Here is a 10,539-nt window from a genome sequence, read left to right as displayed (position 1 = left end):
AGTGTGTTGTGTGTGCGTGCGGCCAGGAGCGCGCAACAAGATGGTATACATTATGGTATATGAATAGTATATTCCACTGTAGCAGTATATGGTGTGCTGTACATTTGAATCTGATCTAATTTTGCACACGGCCATCGCATTATAATGAGCTGGACAGGTGTGTAATGTGTGTGTGGTGACGTGTGTGGTAATATTGCCTTGGAATTTCATAATTAATATGTGTGAATAAATTGGAGAACCATAAATATAAAGCCAGATGTACCTTTCAATAGCAGAGTGGACTCAGTGGTTAAACAGTCTCAACTGTCAGTTGAGACAGCTGCATCAGATAACAGCTGCAACAGTTATTTCAACCCCCACTCAAGCAATGACTAAATTAGAGAACAAACGACACCTTCTCGAACTGACTATATGTAAATGCTGATCAGAGAAAGCTGGGTTGACCACAGGGCAGACCAGTTTAGACTTGTTGAAGCATGGACTCTAACTCACAGACAAAGTAATCTATTAATCAACTGTTTAGTATCAAAAGGTCTCATATGATGTCTGGTATCAGTCTTAGAAAGCACTGACTGTACTTGGATGATATTAGACATCTATAGCCATACCAAAGGGTTAAAGCGATCATGTCACACCCCCCCTTGTGAGACAAGCCAGGTCCCTTCATCTCAGCAAAAGATCACACGGACGTGGGCCACCGATGGGCCCCTTCTGTCTGTCCCATCACGTCCCCACAACCCCAAGGGGGGGGGGGGCTGCCAGCGCCCACAAGGACACCCCCCACAAGCAGACGCTGGATTGGACCAGCCATATGTATTATTGGCTAGAAATTATAGGATATAAGGCCCTACATAGGGTTATTCTGGGGCTCTCGGATCCAACCAGGGGTCTGGGGGCTCCCCCACCGCTTCGAAACCACCCAGAAACAACTGTGAGCTGATTGCATTTTACGTGAGTAAAATCATGGGAAACACCAAATGGTTGTTTATAGATTAGAATGTTGTACAGATCCCTGATCTGTAAACCAGATTTACTCATGTATAATGTGTACAGTAAACCATGTATGTTCAAATTATGTTAACCAAGTGACTGTTTGATGTGCAGTATTTAGGTTTGGATTGCAAACCTGATTGTGATATTTCTGTACAACAGACAGCTGTTAAATATTCTCTGATCATCTGTTGTATGTAGAAGTCAACCTTCTATTCACCTTGGACTCCTGGCTCTGATCAAATAAATCAGCTGAGTTGAACTACAATTCTGGTTTGTCTGGCGTACACGTTTTATTCTTCATCTGCATTAAGCCAGATGAGGAGACCAACCATTCTATCAAGTATGAATCTTTCCTCCTCCGTCCAGATAATCAATCTCATTGTATTGTACTACAATAACCACAAATTATTGTAGGAAGTCTGTGGGATTTTACTACAGAAATGGTGCCGTGTTGCCCTACCCTTCGTGTCTCCCCCTGGAAAGGTGCGGTAGGGTCTTGTTATATGTATCATATCTGGATCTTGCTGTGTGTTGGGGACACGGGGCGAAGAGCTGGGGTGTTGCTGCGTTTGAAGTGATTAACGATGGGCTTGTTGTCTGAATGGATGAGGGAGAGGAGAAGGATGGAGGTTGGTTGTGTACGCCACTGTTTGGGGCCCGCGGTGAATATGGCGTCTGCATGCAGGGTTGGGGGTTGCGGTGGGAACAACTGGAGCGGTAAATGCAATATTATTAACAATAGAGCTTTGTTTTGTCAGCCAGGACAACAAAGACCAGCAACAATTTATCTTTATACTGTAATATTAGTCTGGTTGTTATCATCTTACGGCATAGCTTTGTTTTGTCAGCCAGGACAACAAAGACCAGCTTTATACTGAAAACAGACTGCTTTGTTTTGTCAGCCAGGACAACAAAGACCAGCTTTATACTGAAAACAGACTATAACAACAACAACAATATCTTAGCTTGTGTGTCCGGAGGTATGACGATCGCGCTTGTTGTGCAGTGAACATGCAAACGTAGGCTTTTTGTGTTTGTGTGTTCATTCAGACACAGGAGGCCGGTCTCGGCCCAGCGGGCCACGGGGGTTAGTTAACTCGTATGGAATGTACGTTATGAACTATACGGGGGAGTTGCACCAAGAAGGGTGGTGGCGCACAGACTATCTGGTCATGTTGTGGAAGATAGCGTCGCATGACGGCAGGTAAAAGGCTTTTCTTGCTAGGAAGCACGGTTATTCTGTTGTATACGACAGGGGCGCGTTCTGAGTATATAATTGCCCTAAAATTATTCTCAGGAAGAGGGCGCAGGTAAGACGAGGAGATTTGACTGTTCTGAAATGGAAGGGGAGCTGGGTCCAAGGTGCATTGTGTCTCTGCTTGTAGTCACAGATAGCGGGACGGGGACCGTGAGTGACGGGTCAGTATGGGCATAATTGCGTCGGGCTAAGGGTTCTGTTACTATTTCAGAACATACGAGTCAAGTATGGTGAAAGGTTGTTAGACCCTGGCATGATCAGCGCAGGGGTCTGTGCGATTGCAGGATTAAAACGTAGTAGTTAATGGAAATGTAGGGTGCCGGCGTGTTCAGGGTGCGTTATCCTTTTTAAGCTTGAGCGAAACCGGCCTGTTGATTAATTACGTTCGCTGTGATACAAAAACGATTCGGTCGAACTGACTGATAAGTACTTAATGGTTTTGTTATGATATTTTAATGACCAACGGACATATTATGTTTGAGGCGAGTCCCTGCTGTTGGTTGGAGCTGGCTAGCTCTGTGGAAAAGTCCGCGGTGAAGCTGGGGACGTTACGATGGCGTTATGAGAGAATTGATTAAACACTGTGGCGGCGATTACAAGTAAGAGGCGGTTGAGACGCAGGGTGGCAAAATTGTGGCCGTTTTGAGGGTTATTATTAATGCGGTAACGTGGTAAATGATATTGAGGATTCGCTGCTTGGTGACGTCATGGTGTTGTGGAGAGTATGTAACGTTCGCGGTGCTATGGAGTGAGGCGGAGAAGGTAGGAGAAAGGGTTCGTGTTGAACTATGTGTGCGGCGTTGGTTGGTGTAAATGTTTTAAAAATTATTTTCTATTAGAGTGGTTGGCTATTTGAAGCTTGTGTGAATTGTTTATGCTTTGGATGGTACTGAGCGAATTGCGTGGATGAACGGATCTTGAAAGGCACGGCTCCCGTGAGAGACCTTGAACGTCGCATTAGAGCTGGCTAAAGCTAGTTAGCTTGCATGCCGTTGTTTTGTGGCGTTTGGGGGGCGGGGCGGCATATGTTACGTTTCGAGTCTTGAGAAAGATGTTGGGGAAGGGGTAAAGAAACGTGATAAATGTCGTGGCAGATTATGAGTATCGGGGCATGTTATTATGTTGTCGTGGCAGACCTTGGTTGTCATAGCAACGTTAACAGCCGCTTCGGTTGCCACTGCGCATGCGCGGTACAACGTGGATGGGGTCTCGTGCATTCGGAATAGTTCGCTCAGGGGATAGAAACGGGTAAGAGGGTATTCTGCATTATGTAATATGGCGGTGTTTGTATATTGTGCATTGTATTTTTGTGTAAGCAGGGGAAGCGGTAACATGTACAGGGGAAATGATTCGAAATATGTACAGCTCAATACACACAATTGTTGAGGGGATGCAGACCAGAGGAAGACTTTTGTCTTGTTTACATCAGGGTCCCCCAGTTTCAATTCATCAGAAAGTCAGTCAGTACTGCTGCAACTACATACCAGATTTGCAAATTCAGTCACCCGTGTTAAAATACATCATAACTTTTATTGCATACATGATATAAACGGTAGTTTGAGAGTAGTTATAGGCTGAATTTGGAAAATGGCTCTACACTAGAGTTACACAATGCTTGCAGTAAAATCAATTTATCACATGTGTATGAAGAAAGGAGCATTTAGGACTAACCACTACAGAAGTTATGCTGAGATGGAGGATGCCTACATGTATGATAATTAGAGTTGATGGACATTTCCAGTTTTTTAAATTTGTGTAACATGTACAATTGTATGCTTGGAATAATGATGCTTTGTTTTATGTAGCTTGTATTAAGATGCTTGTATGGAATGCGTTGATGTTGAAATGTCAGAGGTTGATACTTGTTATAGCTTTAATAACACTGGAGATTTAAATAGGATAATGTTTATATTATTTACTAAATGTTTTTGTAGTGGAATTTGATACAAGCCCGGTTGTGAAGCAGGATAATTTACTGATGCTTGTTTTAGATTGTTAAATCTTTAATACACTGTTGATATGGTTAGGACATGTGTTTATGCTTGTTTTAGATTGTTAAAATCTTTGATATAGTGTTAAAGTGTTGACACAAGCCTTCGACTTGTAGGATAATTTATTGATGGAGGCTTGCTGAAGATGACAAATTTTGACATGAGTGTTTTATTAATCCTTAATAATTTTATTAATTCAAAACCCTGGGGGCGCTTGCCTCTGGGAAGATGAGAAGTGTGATTAACCGTTTAATGATTTACAGATGAAGGGTTGTATTACCCAGGGGGGTAGGAATCCTTTTGAGGCGGGCCAATAGGCCCAAGGGGGGTCAGGATGTACAGCTGTTGTTTACAATGGCTGTTTGTTCTTTTATGACAGGATGACGTGAGATTAGATGCAACAGGAGAGAGAGGTGAAGATGCAGGAGACAGTTGTAGAGTGAGAGAACAGTTGGCAGTTATTTTTATGACAGGGGAAATGTTGAGACAGGAAGCGTGCTAATACAGAACACAGCTGATGGAGGAGTGAGCACAGTAATTGAATTAGGATAGCCAGCTCAGATGAGGTTAATTACATTGGGGGGCTACCTGTTTGATTAGAAGGAATAGCGGTAGACTCTCAGGGTACTAGGACTGCTTTGAGGTTCTGTCGTTGAGGGAGAGTTCCTAGACTCTCTCTGGCAGTAGGTAGGAGTGTAGAAATTAAGTGTGAATTGTATTAGCCAGGGATGAGTGTAGCCGGATGAGAGAGTAGAAGAGATGAGCGCAGGGGAACTAACCCATTGTCGGTCTGTGGTTGATTAACGAGTGTATGAGAGAGATATATGTTTATAATATGAATGAGGCGTGGATGATGTTGAATTGTGAGAATGTGTTGTGGCACTGTGAGAGTGGAGTTTGGTTGAGCTGGTACAGATGGTATTTTTTATTTAAATTTAATTTTTGTATGTATGTGTGAGATTGAGATGTCCTTTAGTGAATGATTGAGCGGGGGATGGGGGCAAAGAGGGCTTTGTCTACCCATTCACACACAGGCACACACACACACACCCATTCACATTCACACACACACACACACACACACACACCCATTCACATTCACACACACACACACACACACACACACAGACACGCACACACACACACACACACGTACACACACAGACACACACACACACACACAGACACACACAGACACACATTCACACAATTTGGTCACACATGCATGCACACACGCAACTTAGCTTTCACTTAAGGTGAGACTAGTCTTAAAAATAACAAAATGTGTTTAGGTAAGGAGTGTATCGAACCACTTGGGTTATACCATTATCATTTGTTTCATATCATTTGTTTTACTGCATTTGATTTGATTTCTGTTGAATGTTTTGTAGGGATGAGGTATTGAATTTAAATTTTTGGATTTCTTTTCTATTTTTATCTATGATTGTGTGGCCTGAATGGGTGTGAATGGAGCCTGTAGAGGGTGACTGTGCTGGCTTGAAAGGTTTTAAATTTCTTTTCTTTTCTTTTTTAATAACCATTGAGGTGGTCTACATGTGACATCTGTTGGAATGTTTTTTTTGATTATTTGCGTTTTGTTTGTTGTTTCTCTATGATCTGGGGAGAGGACGGTTGGAGCGTGAGATACATTGGATCAGATCAATGGCAGTTAAGTGGTCCCATTACGTTTTGCATAATGATTAACCATTTGGCGTCTCTTGAGAAATATTTGACATATTGTATAAGGAAAATTTGTTCTGTGTTTTTGTTCCCTTGCAGTTCAGTCGGAGAGGGAGGATGGACCATCACAAGTGGGGGATCATGGGGAAAATGTGTAGGAATACATTTCATTAGATTATGACACGATGGTGTGACCCGTTCAGTCAGTTCCTGTGGGAGATTGTTGGATTATGAAGAGAGGTCGCTTGGGACTCTACCCCTCCTTCAATATAAGCCCCGAATACAAAGGCCGGAGGTTGAGACATACCTCCAGACTGACGGAGTCGTTCGTCTGTAGATCCATGGAAATACAGTCATGGGACAGAATATGACGAGGTCCAGGCCTAAAAACAGTGGCTTCAGCTGAGGCTGGCCGACATGGGGTGGAGGGGGGGGGGCGAAAACGGTCGGAGACTGTGCAACCAAAGCGTTGAACAAGGGCCTCTGTGTGATTGATTGGTGTGTTGGACGGGAAGTGACTGAACGGTAACGACTGATATAGATTATGACACAACGCGAGAGTACTAAACTAAACACATACACATAGGTAGAGTAAAAAGTAAGGTGTAGGTTATGGCCGATATGGTGAAATTTTTTTCCCTTGCGTGATGCTCCTCCCTCCCTGTCCGTCTGTGCGCGGAGGTGGTAAGGTTTATGTCCATAGGGATGTTCATAAAAGGGGGGAGAGGTGAGAAGACCAACTGAGTTGATTGTGCAAAATGTGATTGGGCTGACTTGGAAAAGGAATTAACAGGAGAGGAGAAGCAAAATGTATGAAAGAATGAAGAATAATCTCTGTCTCCACAGATCATGTCAACGGATACCATAATTTTAAAAAATTGTGTTTTACTTTAATGTGTAATGTTTAGATTACATTGTTTTAATTGTTTTCAACAAATAAGCCTCTGGCTGTGAGCCCAGAGGAACAAAGCCTGATGATAGTAGGTGGTAAACACTGTTTCATTAAAGGCAGAATAGTTTAATTGGGGATCTGGATGAAGGGGTCACCAGGATTCCCCGGGAGGGGGCCATAGTCAGGGGAATGTGGGGGAGAAAAGAAGAAGACAAGAAGAAACTAATTGATGATATGTACCAAAGAATAATGAAAAAGAAAAAATATGAGAAAAAAGAAAAATTGAGAAATTTGAAGAAAAAATGATTTTTATTATTATATTGTAGGGTTAGTATGTATAGAAAATCAAGTCAATATACAGTATGTGACAATGAGAATTGTCAAAGTGGGGAAATGTGGTAATATTGCCTTGGAATTTCATAATTAATATGTGTGAATAAATTGGAGAACCATAAATATAAAGCCAGATGTACCTTTCAATAGCAGAGTGGACTCAGTGGTTAAACAGTCTCAACTGTCAGTTGAGACAGCTGCATCAGATAACAGCTGCAACAGTTATTTCAACCCCCACTCAAGCAATGACTAAATTAGAGAACAAACGACACCTTCTCGAACTGACTATATGTAAATGCTGATCAGAGAAAGCTGGGTTGACCACAGGGCAGACCAGTTTAGACTTGTTGAAGCATGGACTCTAACTCACAGACAAAGTAATCTATTAATCAACTGTTTAGTATCAAAAGGTCTCATATGATGTCTGGTATCAGTCTTAGAAAGCACTGACTGTACTTGGATGATATTAGACATCTATAGCCATACCAAAGGGTTAAAGCGATCATGTCACACCCCCCCTTGTGAGACAAGCCAGGTCCCTTCATCTCAGCAAAAGATCACACGGACGTGGGCCACCGATGGGCCCCTTCTGTCTGTCCCATCACGTCCCCACAACCCCAAGGGGGGGGGGGCTGCCAGCGCCCACAAGGACACCCCCCACAAGCAGACGCTGGATTGGACCAGCCATATGTATTATTGGCTAGAAATTATAGGATATAAGGCCCTACATAGGGTTATTCTGGGGCTCTCGGATCCAACCAGGGGTCTGGGGGCTCCCCCACCGCTTCGAAACCACCCAGAAACAACTGTGAGCTGATTGCATTTTACGTGAGTAAAATCATGGGAAACACCAAATGGTTGTTTATAGATTAGAATGTTGTACAGATCCCTGATCTGTAAACCAGATTTACTCATGTATAATGTGTACAGTAAACCATGTATGTTCAAATTATGTTAACCAAGTGACTGTTTGATGTGCAGTATTTAGGTTTGGATTGCAAACCTGATTGTGATATTTCTGTACAACAGACAGCTGTTAAATATTCTCTGATCATCTGTTGTATGTAGAAGTCAACCTTCTATTCACCTTGGACTCCTGGCTCTGATCAAATAAATCAGCTGAGTTGAACTACAATTCTGGTTTGTCTGGCGTACACGTTTTATTCTTCATCTGCATTAAGCCAGATGAGGAGACCAACCATTCTATCAAGTATGAATCTTTCCTCCTCCGTCCAGATAATCAATCTCATTGTATTGTACTACAATAACCACAAATTATTGTAGGAAGTCTGTGGGATTTTACTACACGTGAAAGCGTATCTGCCGCGCGAGACTAGGCGAGGGGCTCTCGTGAAATCGGCAGTGTCCGCCCTCTTAACTCCTCCCCCGGCTTCACTCGGCTACTCTCGTCTACTAGTCGAGGCAAACCGAAATCCATCTTGAACAAGCCTATAGTCAGACATACTTGCTTTGTTTACGTCTCGGCTACTGGTGCATACCTGCTACCTGTGACGTAAGCAGTACGCGCGACCAGAGCCGTGACAACCCGTTCGTCATCGTTTTAACAGATTTATACGTTTTGATAGTTTAGACGAGATCGCAAAGCTTTTGCGTTTCTAGGAATTCCACCCTGGAAGGTAGTCTCACTTTTTTGCGGTTTCACCCCGTAAAAACGCAGTTTCCGTATAAACGAAAGGCACATCTGCAAAAATATTTTTGCGGATTCACCTGCTAGCGTTTCCGTCTAAACGGGGCCTGAATAGTTTATTGATTTAACCCTTTCACTAACACACTACCAAATGGTTAACCCTTTCACAACCACACTACAGGCGGTTAACCCTTTCACAACCACACTACAGGCGATTAACCCTTTCACAACCACACTACAGACGGTTAACCCTTTCACTACCACACTACATAAGGTTAACCCTTTCACTACCACACTACAGACGGTTAACTTTTTCACTACCACACTACAGACGGTTAACCCTTTCACTACCAGTGTGGTAGTGAAAGGTTAAAGGAACACGCCAACTTTTTGGGAAATTAGCTTATTTGCCATCTACCCTGGCGTTAAACAAGCAGATACATACCATTTTCTTCTCTGTGCATGCATTAGGCTTAGGGAACAGTTAGCCTAGCTTAGCATCATTTTTGAAAAGCGAGGCTTTTGAGGTGATGAAATCACTGCACCCAGGCATCAGTGGTTCGGCAAAAACATTTTCCGAGTATATATCTGCTTAGAAAACAAAAATGTCTAATTATTATTATGAATTTTATTTCTCCACGTGGTAAATACACAGGTCACAACAAGTTTTGGAGTTGTATTTGGAGTGTATTTCGTGACTGTTGGGAACTAGGCTACACTGGCACACCTACTTCCAGTGAATGACGCTAAGCTAGGCTAGCGGTGCGGCTGTTCCCTAAGCCTAATGCATACACAGAGAAGAAAAGGGTATGTATCTGCTTGTCTAACTCCAGGGTAATAAGCTAATTTCCCAAAAAGTTGGCATGTTCCTTTAACCTTCTGTAGTGTGGTAGGGAAAGGGAAACACATACAATTGAACAGCCCACCATTTACCAATAGGATAAAAAAAGAAAACATATTGCAGACCAATCAATCAACTATTCAATACTATACATACACAAATACAGTAGTAATCCATTTTAATCTGATACAATAGGGTTAGAGAGAAAAACAAAAGAAAATACACATAATATAATCCCTTTTATCATATTCATCATATTCCTTCAATAAAAATATATTTGCAAATAAATAAATAATGATATATATATTATATATATAGACTCAGGGCTAGATCCACAAAGAATGGATTGCACGGTGCTAATTGCACCCTTAAATCAAATCAAATCAAATCCAATGTATTTGTAAGGCCCGACAACACACGTTAATGTCCCCATGGGCCGGACACGTCTTCTTTAAACAAGTCAAGAAGAAACATAACAATAAGTCAAGAACAAAACAAGAACACCATATGGTCCAACAAATTTAAAATAAATGCAAATAAATAATAGAATGCAAGCACTCCCAGACATACCCCACGCGAAGGTAAGGAAAAACTCACTAAAACCTAACAATAGGGAAAAAATGCTCCACAGGCAGTGTGGAGGAGAGAAACCTTAGAAGGGCCATTCAAGGGGGGATCTCCCTTCTTAGATGTCGGTGATAGTAGTGTTGCAGACTAACAGTTGGTAAGCATGCACTCATGTGTGTAGTGAAACACAGATGAGTGCATGCAATAGCAACTGAACATTTTGAAAAATTAAAGATAGAGCTGATAGCGATAGCAACTGAACATTTTGAGAGATTAAAGATAGAGCTGATAGCGAATCTATTTGAGGCACAGGGGCGACGCAAAGAGGGTCGCATC

At 42.3% G+C, this 10,539-nt stretch overlaps 1 protein-coding gene across 1 annotated transcript in view; it reads right to left on the bottom strand.

Annotated features, from left to right (window-relative positions):
* Positions 1–10,539, bottom strand: part of LOC311231815 (slit homolog 1 protein-like) — a gene marked incomplete at both ends in the record, with an annotated part of 117,847 nt that overhangs the window by 1,247 nt on the left and 106,061 nt on the right. The window lies entirely within an intron of this gene.

This window comes from Notolepis coatsorum, assembly GCF_963971535.1.
Source record: "Notolepis coatsorum genome assembly, chromosome: 7".
Lineage (NCBI taxonomy): Eukaryota > Metazoa > Chordata > Actinopteri > Aulopiformes > Paralepididae > Notolepis > Notolepis coatsorum.
The sequence above is the reverse complement of the archived record's forward strand: the minus strand, read 5'-3'. Positions and strand labels throughout refer to the sequence as shown.